The sequence below is a fragment of the Myxine glutinosa genome, chromosome 1 (assembly GCF_964187855.1).
Source record: "Myxine glutinosa chromosome 1, kmMyxGlut1.1, whole genome shotgun sequence".
In the NCBI taxonomy this organism is placed as follows: Eukaryota; Metazoa; Chordata; class Myxini; order Myxiniformes; family Myxinidae; genus Myxine; species Myxine glutinosa.
In genome coordinates, this window is record NC_136261.1 from 214,567,311 (window position 1) to 214,570,158 (window position 2,848).

Sequence of the window (2,848 nt, forward strand, 5' to 3'; positions counted from 1 at the left end):
CTGGGAAACGCAACAGTCAAGAGGGTTCGGCTTTGTCACGTTTGCCAGCACAAAAGACGCCGGAGAGGCAGAGAAGAATTGGAATGGCAGGGATTTGGAGGGTCGGACCATAACAGTAGGGAAGGCATTTCGTAGACGTCGAGAGGTCTACAGGAGAGGACAACTGGGCGGTAGTGTTGGTGGTGGCCGCAATCAATATTATTATGGAGGCTCCCTGAGTTACGGCCGCTCCCGAAGGAAGGATTGGCAAAGTAGTGGCCGAGAAGGAGACCGCTATTCATGGGACTACAGGGACAAGTGGTCCCACCCTAATTATTAGGGAAGTTCTGAGAAGTTGAAGCACTGAATGCGGCGGAGCCGCCGAGCCAAGATTCCTACACGGATTAACCGTGAACGCCGTTCCTAAAGGCGTCCATGTAGTGAACTTTCATGCACGGACTAACCGTGAACTCCACATTCCTCAAGGCGCCCATGTAGAGAACTTTCCTGCACGGACTAACCGTGAACTCCACGTTCCTAAAGGCATCCATGTAGTGAATACTCGGCTTGGCCTCCCAGAAAAAGTGCTATCGAGTGGCTTAACTTTGGATCTGTGATCAACCCCTTAACCTTCATTCACAAGAAACTGGCGGTCAAAGTCAGAGGGTCATGAGATGGAGTTTGATTTGGCAGGGACAATGTCGTTGCTGGTGCTTAGTCCAGAGTGAGTAATCTGGAGGGGTTGTGGTGAAATTTTGGTTGCTTTATTTTTAAGTGATAACTGTGCCTGGGGGCAACTGATAATGTGGGGGGGTTGAGTTATCTGGTTTGTTTCTCCAAATTGGCCGGCAAAGAAAGTTTTCGCTGGGTTCAAACTTTCTTTCTTGAAGGGGGGGAGTGTTACATATTTATGTGAATGTATGTGGATTACCATTCAGGTCTTTGCTTATCCGTGTGTAGTATATTAAGGGTTGTTGTGATTGGAGGGTCAGGAGCCCTTCTGAACAAGTGGCCGGAAACGGAAGTGACCGGAAAGGGAGGAGGAAAAGACACGAGGAAAAAAGGACGAGGCTTCTTCTTCCTCGCCCGCACCGACGAAAGGTGGGATTGATTGAGCCGTGTGGAAAGGCGGCGTTCCGAAGCCCGCCTGGCGAGAGGAATCACCGGGACGTGTACCTGCCCGGTGGAGACGTCAAGTTGACGTGGGGCCGTGCATCGACCCCGCGTCTGGCACCGTTCCCAACACCGTCTAAAAAGACGCGTACGGGTCGCCCGTTGGGGCCTAACACGCCTGGCAAGCGGCGTGGGGCTTTTGGCTTGCTTTCCCGTCCCCGCGTCGCGTGGCCGCGAGGGGCTGTAGCCGGGGTGCCGGGTACGATACCTGCCCGGTGGAAACACGTCCACCCGGGGTTCGTTCAACCGCCCGAGTGCGGCGACGCCGACTATCATCTTGGTCAGGAGGGGCCCAGAGACATTGTGCGGGACCGAGACCAAAAGGGTGTCGTGAGTACTCAACGGGACACACGTATATAAGATGGCCATCTTACTCATAGGGAATTGATTGTGGCTGGGGAATTGTTGATGGTAGTGTATTGTTGATTGCTCGGGGAAAATCTCCGTGGTTGTGTCATTGAAATATTGTTGATGGTTGTGTATTGTTGATTGCTCGGGGAAAATCTCCGTGGTTGTGTCATTGAAATTGTATGGTATCATTACCATTGGAAATATATCCTTGAACATCAGTTGTCTCCTGGGTGAAATTCAAATGGATTGCGTGGCGAAAGCGCATATATAATACAGCTTGCTGGCGGTGTTCCTCTCACGGTCCGGGGGTCACCGAGACCAGGTATTCACCGAGGGGACCACGTAACAAGGGTGCAATTTGTGCAGACAATAAGTTTTTGGTCCAAAACGCTTATTTTCAGGAAATAGGACTGTTTTTACATTCACAATGTTCAACTGTTTGAGGAAAGACGCGTTTCAATATTAGAAGTGTGATTTGGGACAATGAGGGTGCAATTTGTGCAGACAATAAGTTTTTGCTCCAAAACGCCTCTTTTCACGACAGAGGAGGAGTTTTTGTATGAATCATTGCACACTCTGCAAAATGCGGAGACACAAAGTTTTTGGTCCAAAGCGCGACATTTCAGGGAAAGGACTGTTTTCCATTCACAATGTTCTTCGTGGAAATGACTTGTGCAAATGTAATAATTCTCGGGGAAACGTCCTGATTATAGATAAATAAATCTTTAGTCGGAGATACTCCGGTGTTAAGAATTTCTTGTCAATCGATCCAACGGTGGCTGAGAATTTTTTTTTTTTTAATGCAGACACGCACACACACACACACACCCGATCGCTGAAACCTGCTTTGCACTTCGCAAGCACAGTATAAAAATTAAGCTGCGATGACCAGGAATCGAACCCGGGTCAACTGCTTGGAAGGCAGCTATGCTCACCACTATACCACCATCGCTCCATGAAAAATATTCTTTTCAAATGTTAAATATTTTATTCATACAATTACCAAACTTATCAAATATCCTTTCATCAATAATTATAAACCAACATCAGTGAGTGAGTCATTCTGTGAATAAGTGAGTGAATGATTGAGTGTGAGTGAATGAGGGAGTGAGTGAGTCCTGGAGTGAATGAGTGAGTGTGTGACTGAATGAATGAAGGAATGAGAGGGGCAAACACTTCAGTCATTAGCGTTTGAACCAAACACACAGAATTTGACAAATCTTGGCCAGAAACTTCATGTCTGATATATCTCACGAAGGCGTATTTCGTAAATCGGATTTCAGTAAATAGGAGTGCAATTGCATTCACAATCTTCCTCGTGGAAAATGTATTGTTTTGCTTGGTA

General features: G+C 47.6%; 1 non-coding gene across 1 annotated transcript; it reads right to left on the reverse strand.

Annotated features, from left to right (window-relative positions):
• Positions 1-2,383: 2,383 nt before the first annotated feature.
• TRNAG-UCC (transfer RNA glycine (anticodon UCC)) lies at positions 2,384-2,455 on the reverse strand. Its single transcript has one exon. It is a non-coding gene; the product is annotated as a tRNA-Gly (tRNA).
• Positions 2,456-2,848: the final 393 nt, after the last annotated feature.